The sequence below is a fragment of the Filicampus tigris genome, chromosome 17, assembly GCF_054856515.1.
Source record: "Filicampus tigris isolate MCC_2025a chromosome 17, RoL_Ftig_1.0, whole genome shotgun sequence".
NCBI classification, from domain to species: Eukaryota; Metazoa; Chordata; class Actinopteri; order Syngnathiformes; family Syngnathidae; genus Filicampus; species Filicampus tigris.
Genome location: NC_141233.1, coordinates 10,716,323 through 10,734,173, shown reverse-complemented (window position 1 = coordinate 10,734,173; position 17,851 = coordinate 10,716,323). Strand labels below are relative to the sequence as shown.

The 17,851-nt window shown below is 39.2% G+C and overlaps 1 protein-coding gene across 1 annotated transcript in view; it reads right to left on the bottom strand.

The window, feature by feature from the left end:
- gabrb2b (gamma-aminobutyric acid type A receptor subunit beta2b) overlaps window positions 1–17,851 on the bottom strand; it is a 340,043-nt gene that overhangs the window by 264,836 nt on the left and 57,356 nt on the right. Inside the window, exon 2 of the mRNA XM_086057386.1 lies at window positions 3,043–3,135. The gene's annotated coding sequence lies outside the window, so the exon portion shown is untranslated. The remainder of the gene's footprint in view (window positions 1–3,042; window positions 3,136–17,851) is intronic.

The following is a 17,851-nucleotide window of genomic DNA, read 5'->3' as shown; positions in this document are numbered from 1 at the left end:
TGAGCAGATATCTTGGTAATGAACAACATCATTTCATTTCTTATTGGAAGATTAAGTATCAAAGGGATAGACATAAGGGGTCTGCAGGAAATTAGACTATGAATACCACGTGATAATTTCAAATGATCACTTAATAGTTTTTATTACGTTTCACTTGGCTGGTTTTGTCTAATCAACATGGTTAGCTCTGGTGTCAGAATAGTGTTTCACCTTGTCAAAGTTTATGTCCGACCACTAAATCAGAACCCCGCCTGCAGCTTCTATTGCCCCTTCTTGTTCTGTAATTAACATATTAACCTGTAATGTTAAATATGGTCAGAAGGTAAATGAAAATGACACAATTCATACTTGATAAACCTTTGGAAAATGCTATGCTATACCATTCCAGGAGACTTCAATTAATTTTGCTTGGTGTCTAGTCAGAAGGTGTCACATTAAGTGGAACCGAATGAAAAAGGCAGACACTGCATGTCATCATTACATCAGCAGGGTTCCTTCGGCTTTTAATCTATTTTAGAAGATTTGTCTGCCAGGACTTGACGAAGATCCATTTGCCTGGTCTGAGCAGCATCTTTTAGATCTATTCAACAGCCGCCTCGTCCAAATGGCATCCGCTCTTTAAAACTTGCAACTTCATAATGGAATAGAAGTGTACTTTTGGAACATTTTTCAAAGTGACTCTTGAAACAGATTTTGGAGGTTTTACAGAACTTTACAGCTATCCAAACCCACGGATATGGGAAAGCCCAGCAGATGGTCAAATAAAACAAAAAAATGCTAATTATATGTTCATCTTCTCCTCTACAACCAAAGGACAAAATCTTTGCGAGAATAGATTTTCCCAGCAAGCATCCACAGGAACTGTTTTCCTGCTTGGACTTATTTTACGACATTCGGCTCAGACCAAGAGAGCTGACCATTACTATCACAACCCTCAAATTAAAGGTTAGACTACTGCCATCTGCTGCCTAATTCTTGGAAGAACGCACGTATGCAGTTGGATGCGGTTGCTTGCCACACTACACAGGATGTAACTCTCCCTTTGAAAAGACTTGATAAGAAGGAAACTCATCATTAACACCATCCTTGCCTCACACGTCATCGGTTGTGTATGCTTCTATCAGTCTTTTATCTTTTCCCTTTCAATTTGTAGGCGACACCTTTCAGATATAAGCCTTTTGACAATTGACATAATTGGAAATGATGTATGAGATACATTTACATAAATCCTTCGTCAGGTTTGTGCGCTAACATTCTACTGGAGGTACACTTTACAAGCTAGCGTATTCTCAAGCTCAGCTGGCCTCTTCTCTTGTAGCGAGTTGAAGAGCTCTTAAACAGATGCTGCCCGTCATCCTGCTTCACATCCCATGTCACAGCTGCCCACTGCTTGGCTGCAGCTGTTTCCTTGCAATAAGGACACATCATTGTACACAGTCCACTTTTGTTGTAAACTTGGCTTTTTCATGGGCCAAAACTCCATCAAGAGGGGTGTTTTGGTGTCAAGAAGGACAAAACCGGTACATTGGGGATAGTCGAAATGGGACTAAAATATCTTCCTTTAAGTAAAGCAGGGATTGGATGACTTAACAAGAGTTGGTTTTAAATTCCAATTTGGCAAGTTAATCGCCTGTAGCAAAAAAAGTCAAAGCGAAAGACTAGAGTGTTCACTTTTACAGATTGACAGAGTCGTGTCCTAACTTTTGGATTGTTGATGTTTCACTTAAGCCCTGCATCTGCATCTTTCGGTAGCATGTGTTTCAAACTGTTTTCGACTGTCAAAACAAGTCATGAAGAAGGCGATGTTTCGGTCTGTTCCTAACACAACCAGAAGTTCAGATTGTTCTCTGTTTTTCAAGCTACAAAAAGACAAAAAGAGATCAATTGGGATTTGAAAATGGTCCGAGATTTTATAGCCTTTAATGGGCAATTAATTAGAAGTATTCCGTTGTTTATGGGCCTGCCACTATGGGGATAATTAACAATTAACCATAGTCTGACTGTACATTGATCTGTCAGTTCTTCGGTCTCTTTTTAGTCCAGTCATTGGACAGTCTTATTGTATTGCCGAAGAAGTACCACTGATGGGTCAGGATGTCTGCTGGTGACTATCTGCAGTGGAACTTGATATCGCAAAACCAGTCGGATGAACTACATTAGCATTGGAGGGTGATTTGTACAGACTATACATGATTGGGGGAATACTTCAGGGGGAATACCTCAAATGCAGTTTTAGGTTGTGACTAAGTATATCAGGTATAGATGTTAAATTCATAGAAGGACATTGGATTTTTTTTTTGTTATGTATATGTTTGTAATAGATTTTGGCTCATCTTGAGCTATGCAAATTTCAGACACTCCAGTAATTCATCTGATCGACAATCAACCAGATGGGAGCTGCCAATTGCGCCTCTCTTCCCTTTATATGCCAAGTCACACTTGAAACTTCAACTCAGATTAAGTGAGGCTGCTGCTCATTAACATCACAACACAATATAGTGTTGAATGACAAAGTCAAAGTAAACCTCTCCAGGCACTTTTCATGATCTGGACCCAGCGCAACTAAAGGCTCTTGTCAGCTATGTATTGTGTCAATTGTGTTCATCAATCTCCAGGGGTGGTGAGCGTTTCTTTGTTTTCTTTTAGACCAATTACAATGACCGATGACAATCAAACCCAGGACAAGCATTTCGACAGGTCTTAAGAAACAATTAAGGTGTTGCAGAAACACGGAAAGACATGACACAAACATTCACAAGGAGTGCCTGTTCAGATCAGCATACAATTGATTTTCAAAAAGTCTACAGAGGGATACTACAGGTTGAGTGGTGTTATTTAGCTTTTGATCAACGACACAAAGACTATCCCGATAAAATATAGAACATTGCATTTTGTGATTTTTCTATCAGATACTCAGAGCCTCCACCAAGGCCAAATAATACTTATTGAGATCAGCACTAAATGATCCTTATACTGGAGATACTTTTGAATGGCATTATTATCAAAATGAAAGTATTAAGAAATCATATTGTGTTGGCTTACCTTTTTTTCCTTTTATTCAGACAATGTAGTCATTTTCCTTGGCTCTTTCTACACCTTTCCGTGGAAATTGGTTAAGTTGTATTTTGTGTAATCCTGCAGGCAAACAAAAGAAAAAAAAAAACAATTCTCTGAATCATATCCAAAAGCCAGTGGACTGTTATTTGGAAGATTAAAACAGTCAACAAAGTGGCATCCAAATGTATTCATTCGTTGTGTGTGTGTGTGTGTAATTCTGTTTAGAAAAACACAACCAAAAAAAACCGCCATTTCAGTGTTTACATAGTCCCCTGAGGGCCATACCAAATGTATAAAAGAATATGATGCACCAATCAAATTATATATATTCCTTTATAAGCATTTGTGGCTAATATTGCCCCTTTTTATATTTACATAACAGTTGCCCTGTGGTTTTATTTGTTTTCAGAATTGCACAGCTCTTCAGATCGAAACTTTTCCACTGAGGGCTACATACAAAAAAACGGAAGGTGATTATGCGAATGTGTTTATTAAACATTCAAAAAAAACAATTCAATATGCTATAGAGATCAAAATGTGTGAAGCAGTAGGCTACTGTATAAGAAATCATCACAGTATTTGTTAAACGCTCATCACCTGTGTTCCACCACAGACCTATTAGCATGTTGGTGTCAGCGGAATTAGGTGACATGTCCATGCATTGTGTTTTCCCGAAAGGGGGGAGCAATTGTGTTCCTTGCCAGCCATTGAGCTAATGAGTCCCCAAGTGTTTGAGCATTGTGCCTGAGGGAGGGGCTAACAAAGCAGCGTAATAGGATGTTAAGTATGCATCTTAATGTGACATATCTGGTGGTGTACAGTACGTGTTTAAAAACATATGACAAACATTTCATCATACAACTCACTGCAATGCTTAAATTTCACTTAAAGGCATATAATTGGGAATTTAGCCCGTTATTTTATATATACACTACTCACAAAAATGGGGCATATCGGGCTTTCAGGTAAATTTTCAGGAGGAACCTAACCTTAATTTGACCTTTTCTAAACTTTTGAACGCTTTTTGCAAAAAATGCTTTTCTCTGACAAGGGGCGGAATGGCTAAATTCAGAGCATGTGTTCAGCATGATGAGAGGACTGTTTAAATACCAAATTCTAATTGAAGTATATTTATGGGTAAACTTAACACTGTTGTGTGACAGTTTGACCCTGGAACACACTGTTGCCCCCAACACGTTCATATTGCCATCGGTTAACTTATTAACTCATACACTGCCAGGCAGTTTCAGACCCTCTTTTACCCGAACGTTTGAAAACATTTGAAAACAAAAATAAATGCCTGGGATTGAATGAGTTAAATGTGTATGGTAACTAAAAATGTTGAACTTTTTATGATGGTGGCAGGGATTCTTTGCGTTTTAAATCATGTACCGGTAATTTGGGGGGGTACAAAAAAAATAATAATAATCAGGTTTCTGAAAATAGACTGTATTGAAAATAAGAGTTTCCACTGTATTACAAAAAAAAAGTAAACACCATAACATAAGGAATCAAAGTAGCTCTTAGTGTGTATTGAACTACATGTTTTTGTATATACCATGTGCAAGTGAAGGTGTTTCTTTTTCTGCAAAAGCCAACAGTTTGTGAATTGCAATCTTGCTCATCCCTATTACACTAAAATGCCGCTTCAAAAGTTTCCCCCAAGCGAAGCTCCCTAACCCCAGTCCATTAGCGGCTCCCTCTACAATTCACTCCATTTGTAAAGCTCCCACATTAGCGCCTTTGGTGGTGGAGCGGATATATATTTAATGGAAGGGGGGAAAAGTGGCATGGAAGTTGTTCAGAATGTATTCAAGTGTGATTTCATATAGGATGGTTTACAAACTAAGGGTGGGGACACAAAATGGGAAGTACATGTATCTTTCCCAAACTTTTAAGCCATGCCCCCTCTTACAACATCCTCATCAGCCTGTTGACACCCATAAAAATAATAAAGTATTTATTGCGAAGTCAAATTTTTGTTTAAATTTATTGACAAAAACTTGGACAAGGCGAAAATTGGATTCAATTGGATGAGGTATACCGGCTGAATGGCAATAGAAGTACCTTGTTGTACTTTTAAGTCATTGTTTCTGAATCAAATTTTTAATTTTATGGACAAAATGCTTATATTGACCTTTTTATTTTGAGAAAATTAATCTACTGTGAATACCAATTGTAATCAATCACCATTAAATTTTTAGCCTCCATAAACTATACTCTGAGAATCTTTGGCATCATTTTATGTGCAATATATATTGATGATAGGCAACATGTACCATAATAGGAGTTTATGTCCACAACAGACTGAATTAAAAAAAAAAAACGGTCTCAATATTCTCTATAGTACTGTAATAAACACCAATTGTTGTCATAATTTTATTTCTGCAAAAGAGGAAAGATTACACAGAGCAGTCAGACTGCAGAGAATGCAATACACAACAACCGTAGCGTATGAGAATAACAGAGATGAACCACATGCTACTTCACCAAGTCTAAAGACATTTGTGATCGTATGAAGCAGCTTGTTGTAGTTCTTTTGACATATTACAGAGGGAAACCTCAATTTAAGAGCGAGACATCCTGAAATGTTTGTTTACTCACATACCAATACAAACAATGTGTATTTCTCCTTGTACCATATAAGAGATTAATTTCCAAAACTGCAGTCCAATCCATCTAATTATTTCATCTTTTTAATTTCCCCACTGTGTTCCTGGGCCTATACGGTAATTACTCTGCATCGAACTTTGGAGAGTCCCTTTATTAAATGGCTCTCTTGCTCACTCAAAAAAATAAAAAGCATATGGAGGAAAGTGGTAATTTAAGCTGCACACGTAGGAGACAATGTTTTGACTTGAAATTAATTGGAATCAAACCTTTACTATCCCCCAGATGAATGGCGGAAATTTTAGACTAAAAAGACCACTTGTGTGTTTCCTGTTCCTATTCCCCACTCGCGTGTCATCCGCCTCCGACCGAGCATCCTTGAAGGACGTTCTTTAAGCTAATTAGGGCCCATTACTTATTTAAAAAGGTAACTTGTTTATGCGAGAGCAGAGGTATCAATGATTTAATAGAGGAAGGCTCGGGAGCTGCGGGGCTGGGGGTATTGTGTTGAGCAGATTTATTAACAGCAACTGGTGAAGGCGATGTAACGGCATCCCAATTATTTCTTTAGTTGCCACTGCCAATCAGTTTGCACCCATTTAAGAATGCTGGACTTAATGGCAGTGTTGCAAAAATATCCTCAGTGGACATATTGGCCTTTTTATACGGAGCAAGGGACAGCTTTGTCATAAAAGCGGATCTAATGAGCAAAAAAAACATCCTTTTATTTCATTTTTAGTGTAACCGAAATGACAATGACTTGACCATTATTCTCAAATGAATGCTGCCTTTTGTGAGCGCGATGAGCATACACCTTGCACGTCCGTTAGTCGGTGCAGACCATTTAAATGCATGAATGTCCAATGTCTTTTGCCTTTATAATTACGTTTAAAAAGTTTGTAATGGTCCACATTAGTGTTGACAACTTCAAAGTGCAAAGTGCTTTGAGACAAAGGGATATATTAGGGCTACACTGGAAGTTAAAGTTGAACACTTATGAGAACGTCCTAAGATTTGATGACACATTTTTCATCAAGAAAAAAAAAAAGTTGTGATCTTGAATGATTTTTACAAGTGCATGTTAAAATTGCCACATTAAGCAAAAAGTAACAGTCACAGCCAATCACCCACACCCACATCTGCCAGTCAGTCACGGCCACATATTTAAGGATTCTTTCTACAATCAAAGAAGTTAAGCAAGACATTTTTCAGAGTTTGTTCTCAAGATTAGCAGCTAAGATACAAATATCCACTTGTACAAAAGAGACATTAGATAACTCAGATGTTTGCAAAGGTTTCCATCGAGTTGACTCATATATGGTCAAGGGTACACTTATGATGCTGTTTCAAGGTCTTGCTTCTGACAAGTTTTCTTTAGAGGAGAGACGTTAGCGTGTTCATAGCGTGTCGAAGCTCTCGTCTTTCATCAGCCCCCCTAGAGTAACCTGGATTTATGCTCCATCCCGATGCCACCTGTTCTGTCAAAACTTTGTTACCGTTTTTCGTTTCATCTGAAGACTTCACAAGTCTTCCAAACAGCTGGTGGCGCAGCTGCCTCGGAGCAAAATAAATTGATTGCATGCATTCACAAATATGGATGTGATGAAAAGGTCTCAGTGCAATAGTCACTGTGGGAAATAAAATTAATATATTTGTTTTGCTTTTAGCTTGCAGTGCAGCCATGCACTTTTAGATACCATCTATCAGTCTCATACACTGCTGCGCTGTAAATAAAGCTTTTAGTCTATACTTGTTTTATTTCCACAGCCCCATCTCATTGGACAGCTTCATCCATTTTAAATTCAATTAGGAACTGCAGATATGATAACAAAAACACATTAGACACCATGACAGCTGGAACACAAGGCACACAAGTTAAATTCATCAACCGCTTGCATGTGTGTTGCTTTGCCAAGATGGCGTCATCCCAAGGCTGAGTGGAAATGAACACCATTACTACAGGACCAAAATTTATTACAGAGCAACAGTGGGGATTACACATGTATAAATAATGTTCTCTGTAGTCATGAATAAGTTGCAACACATTTGTTTGCTCTTGAATCTTGAAATGCCAAAAGCAGAGGTACTAAATAATATGCAGTTTTGTCATTTTCATTGGTGAAAGTTTTAAAAGATGACAGGAAAGCCAATTTACGCTACTTTATGCAATACCACCCGTAAAAGAGTGGAGCGAGACAGACTGAAGTAGTGTTGTGCGAGACAGAAGATTTTGGTATTGATGGAATATCAAGTAAACACAAGGCTAGTATCGCGATGCCGATACTTTTAAATAGTTAAGTTCATGCATCTTTGAATTGCTTCATTGCACAGACTTTGCATGACATTGTGATGTTTCCTTTTGACAGTTAAAAACAAGGACATAATTAGGACTAGGGATGCTCTGATCGATCGGGCACCAATAACGATCGGCCGATTTTCGTGAAAAATTACGTGATCGGCACATTTGATCAAGACCTTTTATTGCCGATCAAAGAATCCGATCACCCGCAGCTCATGCTTCACAGCCTACAGTCAGACCAGCCTGCGTGCAGTGTTGCGACCACGTCAAACGCATGAGGGCCAATTAGTGGGCCAGACTAAAATCCACTTCCGGCCATGCTTAGTCCAGCCATTTTAAAAAATTTTTACTTTTTATTTAATTATTTGGAGGACCACTTTTCACGTTTACTTGAGTAATATTAATCCAGTAAGTAACCATATCCTCAATTAAGTACAATTTTGGCTTTTTGCTTGTCCTTACCTCCCTCAGGTAAAATTGAGCAGAAGAATAGTGACTTTAGTATGCAATGCTATTTGTAATTCATTTGCCATTATTTCGACAGATGCAGTTTGAAGCCCAGAGGAGCTTTTACTTCACTTCTTGTCTGTGCAAAAGCAGAAGTTTCTTTCATAAACCCACACAAAGAGAAAATAAAACCTTTTGACTCCATGGAAAACATAATGTAGTTAGTCATTTTGATTACTTTGTGGTCCCATGGAACAATTGTTTGCAGAGTTTTACTTCAAACAAGTGCGCCTGGAATCAGCAAAAGGGAGTGTGTTGCAAAGATCAATAACTCATTAGCTAAACGCTATTAAAATCCAAATGATACTTCTCTCCAACACAAAGTGATTCAGCCCAATTCTAATCAAAATGCGATCCATCCTCTGAGCTGGAAATTGGACAAGATAACTTTGGGCTCCATCTGCAGCCAGCAGTAAAACGAGAGGAACAATGAGAGTGAAAATATTCAACAATCCGGGGTTATATATATTTTGGTTGGTTCATATATAACAGACAATCGAGATTCCTAGGCCGTTTTATTACCTGACATGTTTCGACGTGTACTTCCGCCTTCATCAGAGTGTCTCACTCTCACACTCTGGGTGTCTCACTCTCACACTCTGATGAAGGCGGAAGTACACGCCGAAGCATGTCAGGTAATAAAACGACCTAAAAATCTCGATTGTTATATATGAACCAACCAAAATATAAATAACAAGGAAGACAAAATATACTTAATACAACTAATCCGGGGGTATACTCAAAAAGACCACTATGGGGAATTAAACCAATGTCACTGTGACATGAAGTCTGTGGTTTCACTGGGCTCCTAATTATGTAAAATTATTCAGGGTGGGTCTTCTAAAATAGATTAACCACACCCACAAAGCCGCTGTAAAGACAGAAAAGTGAATCAGCAGAAATAGAGGAAAACCTGCTCCATCCTTACAGAAACCTATTAGAACTCAACTCTCAGAATAAACATAATGGCTGTCATACTAGAAACAGATCCATCCATTACAGTCTTCTACCATCGGTTATATCCACATTCTAAGTACGTTTGACTTGGGACACTCAAGAGCTGGCACATTTGATGAGCCAGAATATACACGCAGCAATGCTGGTGTTCTGTGCGGGGAACGTCTTTAAATCACTAAAATAATGTCTACACAGACACAGGCGGATTTGTGGGAGTAATGACAGACCGACAATGAGATGACTTCAGAGAGGTATGACTGATTGAGCTGCCGGGGTGTTCGGAAGGTAATCTCCGACTGCTTGCTGCTGTGGCAGCATTCCCAACATTCTGAAAGGATTGTCTTCACGTGTGAACCAAGGCTCAGTTACTGCAACTACTGCTTTGGGACGGACTAGGATAGGTTTAATCCCAAAGAGATTTTAGTCCATTCCAGGTGAACAGAATAGAAAAGGATCATTTTTTTTCCATCTTAAATAAAAAGATACAGCACTCTATTGTATAAAAACATAAAACAATTATCGAAGGGCTGATTTTTCACAAAACTCCTGTCAACTCTGCATTTTCTTGTGTCTGTGTCATTTCAGTCCATGGTGACAATTGGTCTGGTGCTGACCTCTCCTAGAGCAGTTTTTTTTGGGGGGCTTTTAAACGTAACATTATCCAAGATGGCCACTCAGGACTAGTAATATTAAATCTTGGCTTTTGTGCGATTGAAATGATCAAACAATAGATTTATTTTCTGAAACTCAGTAGTATGTTTGTCTTCCACTAACACCCCCAATTCCATCACTTCAAACTTCATTTTGTGTTTGCAGTTCTTTCCCAAATGTTCCATGGTGAAAACAATCAGCGCTACTTAAAATGCAAAACTTGATTAAATATGGTGGGCCCCATCTTTCTTTTTTGTATACCTGTTGCCAACAGCTTGCATGCTGTTAGAGAGCAAACATACAAACCAAAAAAATGTAATTATCAGACTTCATCGACACTACAGTAAATGAACTCCGTTGCTAACACAACTAGCAGCACTGAAGCACATAAACAGTCAGTGTAAAGTCACACTGTGCATTGTAAATGAGATTCCTTGAGGCGTATTAAAGATTATATTGTGTTCTATCTTTCATGATAATTTGAAATCCTGCACACAGACAATCTTCCCCACTCTGCCTCATTTCTTGCTGTATTCCCTATAATAGTCCTTCCCATTTGGTCTTAAAATCGAATACATTTGACATTAATTTGTAATAAATGGATAATAGTCATTTTGCAGGCTGGAATCATTTACATTTAAAAGGAATTTGTCCTTGCAATGCTCTGTGATTTCATCTTTTGTCAGTATTAAGGTTAGAAAAGACGAGACAGCCTCCACTGGGATGCCTCCCGCTAATTCGTGCATCCTAACTGAAATATTAGGTAGTTATCCAAGCGTCCCAAAAACGCAATGAAGTTTCAAATGATGAACCCTCCCCTCCCTACTACCACCATAGCCATTTTGATGCAAATTGGTAGGTAATGTGTTTCTAATGACAATAATGATGCTGCGGTACTTTTTAGGGATAAAAACCCTAAGGAGCCTCATTAGCAACACCTGTGTTTACCCAAAATTGCGAAAACGGCTGCTGGAGGGGAAAAAAATGTCTCCAATATCCACAGCTGGTGTAATGTTTCAAATATGGCTCAATGCTTCTGAAATCTACAAAGGAATTAAACAAAAAAAGTGAAGCAGAACTTTAATTCTCAAATGCCTCAATGCTCGCTGAGCCAAAACTTTCAGAAAAGACATTTTGTACGAATTTGTATGTAAATTGTGATGTCGCACTCCTCATTAGACCAAATCGCAGCCAGCATCAAACATACTCTGCATTTGCTTTTTGGGATATTTTTGAGTGAGGGATCGCTTTTCTTTCCAGACTCCTGGCTGTTGATCAAATTTTTGCTTGGGACTAAATAAATGTCGCACATGAGTTCATCTGTACTGACCGTGTATGCAGTAAGAGAAGTTGTCTGAGCAAATAAAACAACAAAAGGATATTGAATGCTCATAAAATGGAATTTTAAAATGCAGCATTCAATCTGCAAGCAAATCAATAGGCAAGTTTAATAACTCTTTGAGGATGTATTCATTTTATGTCTGGGCCTAAGTGTTAGTGTAACTTTCCCTCGCTAAACTTGCTCATGACGGCCATTGAATGTGGCCGAATGGTCAGCGCAATACATCTGTCACATTGACAGGGCCTGGTGGGGGAGGCGGGGGGCTCTTCATTAAAACAGATGGACCAGGAAAGTAGGAGGGAAACGTCAAGCTGAAAAATCTCTGTTGGGCATCCCCTTGCTGCTTCATCATTTAACATACAATTTGGTACGGAGTGTATGAACGCAGTCTTAAATAGCTAATAGCTTGCGTAATGATTTTCTGGTGTCGCTTCATGGTGGGCCAGCACAATTCAGAGCACAAAGCTAACACTTTAAGCATTCTGTTGGAGTTTTGTTAAATCGGTCAAAAGGGTTGACAAAGCTATCATCAGTAAAATGTATAAAGGTCAATCTTGTACTTAAAAGCGTTGGTTTTACTGCACATTTGATACCGTTTTATATGTTTACTTGTAAATATCAGTCTGACCTTCATTGAAACCAAGGGGCAGAAAAGAGGATTTTCCCGAGTCACTTCTCAGATGATGTGTTGAAACATTTTTGTGGGACATTTCAGGGTACTCAACATCATGAGCAAATTTAATCTGTTTGTTCATGGTAACTTTATACCCTGAGTATAAGGGAGATATTCATGCGTGACCCACCACCCTTATCCTCATTGTCGTTCTTTTGCCATTTGGGGAAATACCTTGTTCAATGCTTCTGTCTGACAAAATTGGGGTGCAACTCCAAGTTTGGGTTTCAATAAATAGAAAAGAAAAATACATTTAAAAGCATACATTACGCAGCGCCAAACAATTGAAGCACCGGTTATATGATAAAGCAGCAATATGGAATGCAATCCAATATACTCTATTTTCATTGTATTTATTTATTTACATTTGTGCTTATTCTGTCTGTATGCATGTCATTGTAAAGGTACGCATGCATTGATTTATACGTACTTTCATTTCAAATGTCAATACAGCATGTGGCCATGCACATAAAGTGCAGTCCGATACATTCTAAGGCCAGAGATCAGTGCAGTGAGACTTCTTCACTGAGGAGGACTGACGTTGGCCGGGACTGGCAGATTAATCATGATTTAGAATAAAAGCAAGCGAGTCGATACGTGTGCTTTCACCAATGTCCAATCACACTCGCAGGAAGCAGCAGGAGTGACGCACAAACACACACGCGCGCAAACCCAAGTGCTGCAATAACCTGTCGTCTGTAATCTAATCTCAGTCGTGGCATGCTAATACATCACAATTACCACCCCAGTCTGCACGGTGCCATTAGAAAATACATTGTCTCCATTAGCACAGAGAGTCGGCGGGAGTGTGTTTTTTTTTGGGGGGGGTGGGGGGGAGAGTGCGTGCCCTCGCGAGTGCGGATTGTCTGTTTGACGAGCGAGGCACTCTCAATCTCTCCTCAGACAATTTCATATCCAATTACATCATCCATACATCACTGGGATGCCTGTGAGTATGCTAAGTCAATAATGGGCCAGATCACTTGTCTGGAATGGGAAGAGTCATTTGTGACAAAGGCTCTTAGCACCTTTCTTACGGGAAGGTCGGAAAATACTGTCGTTAAAACAACAACATACAATGCCGTAGAAAAATTCATGTACATCCTATTCTTGGCTGAGCCGACTCAAAAGTGTTGCTGTCAGGTTGTTATCGTGCGTACCTCCACCACTTTCCTGATTGGAAGCGCCCACCGAGGAAAATGTCCATGGGGGAGGAAGAGTCTGAAGGATAGTCTGTGCTAAGGAAGGAAGAAAGCTAAATGGCTCGGAAGGATGGAAGACGAAGCGAGCAGCTGCTTATTTTCTAGCCGATGGAAATGACCCTCTGGAGTGCTTCTCCTGTCTGGTGAGAAGCAGCTGACGCATCGTGAGCATAGTGGCAGAACAGCAGCAATTTTTCACCCAGCCAAGTTGTTCTTTCTGATAATACTCATTTGGTAAAGACATTCTTGGTTCCTCGGGACAAGGAACAAACACATCTGGTTGTGTTTCTTCCTAAAGTCAGAACAGGCCAGCATAGTAGAGAGTTGTGCCGATTTTGAACCCATTTTATGCCACATATGTATGCAAATAGTGGCAGTAAAAAAAAAAAACTTTTTCACAAGTGAAGGCAGCACCACATAAACTACACTGTTTGTATGTGCCTCATGGAAACATAAAGCACAGATACCGCCTCTACAAATTCACCGAGCACTCAAACATGTTAGCTAGCTAACTAATCCGTTGCTTAGGAGGGACTCCGCATCATGGGCGGGGAAACTATGTGGGGGTGGCGATAATATAAATGTATAAGAGAAGGGGGAAGTGTAGAATACGAAAAGTTCACTCTGTTGTTTCATTTCACGCTTACTCTCTCAACTATTAGTATACAAGTTAGTTTTCAATTATATGTTCCCTTTAAGTGGACTAATTGGAGGCATGGCTCCCTTTTGATGAGGAGGTAATTTGATTTACCTAAGATTAACTTAAACTGATGCAATGTACCTCCTTTTCCAATCCTTTATATGCACTAATATTTATTTCTTCCTCTTTGCTAACTAAATTTTCTTTTTTCCATCTGCTTGATGTAGATATATTTCCTCATATAGCACAGAGCAATAAGTTATATTACCCCAGTGGCAGACAGCCAGACAAACAAAAGAAAACCTCTTTTTTTTTTAATACATTTCATAATTACATTTTTGTGATAGACACACTCCCATCATGGGAATGAAAACAATTGCAATTGTGTTATTAAACTACTGTGGATTTGTCCAAACTCATTTGCGTGGGCTGCACCTGGCATGTGTTTTCATCCAAACGGCTGATCGTCTCGAACAAAAATGAAGAACCGTTTGTGAATTATAAGTAAAATCAGAAAATCAAATGCGTTAGAATGGACGAGAAGGATCAAACACGTTGCTAAGGATGCAATTATCTGATCATTTCTTTAACGTGCGATGGAATACTATTTGATTAAGGAACTCACACCTGTCTAATGGACTGTGAAAGGTTAATGAGACATTCAAACTAATCTATTTTAAGGATAGTGGTGATTAGAGCTACTTACAATTGAAAAAACAAACAAACATGATAAATCAATGTCAGTGTAGATTCTCAGACATCCAGGTCATGGTCATCATTTTTTGTGATTCAGCACATCAGTTTTTAGTTTTACCTTTAACCAAAGAGCTTTCTTTCAATTCTTTCGGATTAAATGCTTTTAAAATTCTTCTTGATAAAAGTAAAACGTCTTCAACAACCAAGAAGAGTCCATTTACCTCGATTCAACTTTTGAAGATAATTCAATGTTGATTGTTGCATTTTTAGAGACAGACAATGACAAGAAAAATGATTGATGCCACAAAAAGTGACTCAACCTCCTATTTTTTTTGTCTTTGCATGTGCTGTCATTTTCCGTCTCGCCTTTTTTGGGCTCGGCTCTGTCTTGTCTGCACTCGTCTTGTCTCAGTTACTGCTTTTCCTTTCCCTGGCTTTCATTTGATTGTACAGCTCCTTCCTCGCAGCCTTCCGACATCAGTTTGAATCTGACTATCTAAGGAAAATGGCGTGACCTGAAAGCAAATGATTAACGGACCGTGAGAGGAACGTTAACATAACCTCAACCAAGACTACCATACACATTAAAATTGTCTTTAATTCAGCCTTTATTTTATTGTTTGAATGGATGTGACTATTATCCTAAAGTTTGTTTTGCTTATGTTAAGATTGAATTTAAGTTTGTTTTTTGGTTCCCTGAAGTTGAAATGAACTCTTCTTTTGACATTTGCATTGAGCAAATGTCAATACAGGCTGAGCCGCGAGAGAGTTGCTGAGTTTGATTTAGCTTCAAACCAATGTAACAACTTTAAACTGGAGCAAACAGAACAGGCTAAAACATGGTAAGATGCTAAAAAATGTTTAAAAATATGACACACTAGACACCGACCAGATGTCTATCGTAGAAGTAAGACTGTCCTGTGAGAGGCAAGAAAAAACAAAGAAGAAAAGAGAGTTGCAGTGGCAGAAAGTATATAGTACAAGAAGCTACAATGACTGTTAGCTTACCTGGTAACTACACTGTGGTTGCTTGTTATTTTTATTGGCGACTGACAGAGTAAAGTAGTCAAAAATTCTACTGAAGTACTACTACTTCAGTATATTTCTTAAGTAAATATAGTCATCTAAATCATTTGAATAAGTGCCACAGCGGAAACGTGCAGCAGCATTATACTGCTCAATGGAACCAATGGATCAAATCAGGAGTTCAGAATAGTCAGAGATTCTATGATCGCTTTAAAAATCCTGTCAAAGAGAGAAAGAAACAGACTAATACATGGGTGATTTTCATTGTTGCCATCTCTTGTCAGATCCATTCACCTACTAACAAGGCCCTATTTGCGAAGGTCACCTCAAATCTTTTTTGTAATAAATGACATTCTCATAAGGTTTTAAAGAAAAATGCCCGGTGGGTTTCTTGTCGGCAAATAAATTGACTGCGAGGAAACACACATTCAGTCTCGCTTTTCCATTAGGCTCTGCTTGAATGACAGCCCAATTAGCACTAAGAATCAGTCTCTCAAGGTGACGGAATGAACACAAGCTAAATTTCTAGAACTCATACCAATTTTGTGTTGTTTTTATTTTTGCCCACTCCCGGGGGCTATTATAAAAGAGGACAGAAAGGAATAATCCCTCTATTTTTTTTGTACCTTTTGGGGGGTTGTGTTAAAATAGTGTTGAATGCTCCAAGGACTCCAGGTTGATGATGAATGTTCGCTCAGTAAATTGTCCATGAAGGACGATAGGAGAGCAACAGAGATGGAAGGAAGAGGAATGGGACCACTGAGTGAGAGAGCAAGCTCTGACAAGACGGTGGAAGAAATCTGAGAGCACACCGGGACATGCGAGAGGAATGGCAAAAATGAAGAACGGATAAAGAACATTTGAGGTGTTGAATGAAAAATAGTTGTATGAGGGGGAAAAAGGTATGACTGCCAGACACATTTTTCCCCTTCTTCAATTTGGGCTCGAGCTGCCTTCCAGGCCCTTGTCATAAAGAGATGTCAATCCCTAGGGAATTGAGAGCTCCAGGAACATGCAGAAAAAGTGGAAAAATTGTGTGAAACTCCCCCCACCCAACTTGCAAAGTTTTGAACTAAAAACCGCCAGCCAGTGAGAAGTTGATAAGCAGGACTTTGTGTGTGATAGGATAGTGAAATACAGTATTCATGAACATTGGTCTGCCCAAAGCATGAACGTAGTATGAGTTTGAGCCACTCGAGGATCCTATTCATCCTGAAAAATGAAATGCAAAATTGGCCTCTCAGATGTATCACTTCAACATAGTTCCTTGAAAATAATGTACGACTTATTTTGATTGGGTTTTGGTGGCATCTTTTGGATCTTAAAGTGGAAATCAAGTCAAACATGTTTTTTTTCAAGAATATGTTCCCAGCAGGCCCACTAGTTGAAACACAGCATTCAGATGAATATCGCATTTGTGGAATATGAGTTAAACAGCAAAATCCACCCGTTTTTAGCCATCTCAGGGGGCGACCATTTTGTCGACTGAAAATGACATCACAACTGCTCAGGGCTCAGGTAATGGCCAATCACAGCTCTGAGCCCTGAGCAGTTGTGATGTAATCTTCCGTCGACAGAAGTGACAAAGTGGCCGCCAACTGAGCTAGCCAAAAACGTGTGGATTTCTCCTATTCCACAAACGCAATATTAATCAGAATGCCTTGTTTCAATACCTGTCCTTGCATATTCTTGAAAAAATATGTTTGGAGAAGTGGAAAAATATCATTTGGGTTGACTTCCCCTTTGAGTGTTTCAGAAAACTAAACAAAAACAAATGTGACCTTGGCTGGAGTTCTTACAAAAAGTGAGTTTTAGTGTCCTGAAAAAGACAAGTTTTCATTTGAATAACCTCGTTTGGCCTAAAAGACAAGCAAACACACACACAAACACATACACAGAGGAGACAAGTACGCAAATGTAAACCACATGCACAGGCAATGCATTGTCACACAAACAGGAGCTGACGGCTGCACGCAAGTGTCCACCTCAGGGGTCAGCTAGTTGTGATGAAGAGTCAGGTCATGGACGGCCTGAGGGCTGGCTCCAGATGAACCAGTGAGGTGGCGTCTCCCCCTGTGGGTGGCTCAGAAGCAGCCTCTGGTTATTTTATTCACCGCGCACAAACGCAGCGGGGACGCACACTTATAGCACCAGTGATTTACGTGTATCCACATTCACACACAAACAGAAA